Below are 316 nucleotides of genomic sequence, written 5' to 3'. Positions count from 1 at the left end.
TATATATATATATATATATATATATATATATATATATATATATATATATATATATGTATATATATGTATACTATACCAGCAACATTATTGGGGGGCAAACAGTTAGGGTTTACTCTAAAGGATGTAACTATGTTTTAGGGTTTAGGGTTTAGGGTTTAGGGTTTAGGGTTTAGGCGCTGCATGCAGCATGCATGCGACTCGAAGCCCTGGGGCTGGCATTCCTGCTGCATGCAAACAGCAGCAAAATTTGTAGCTGTAGATTTATTTTTTCTTTTTCTTTTTCTTTTTATTTATTTTATTTTTATTTTTCTTTTTT

This window comes from Eimeria mitis, genomic scaffold, assembly GCF_000499745.2.
Source record: "Eimeria mitis Houghton genomic scaffold, Emh_scaff5153, whole genome shotgun sequence".
Classification (NCBI taxonomy): Eukaryota; Apicomplexa; class Conoidasida; order Eucoccidiorida; family Eimeriidae; genus Eimeria; species Eimeria mitis.
This window is presented reverse-complemented; position numbering follows the sequence as displayed.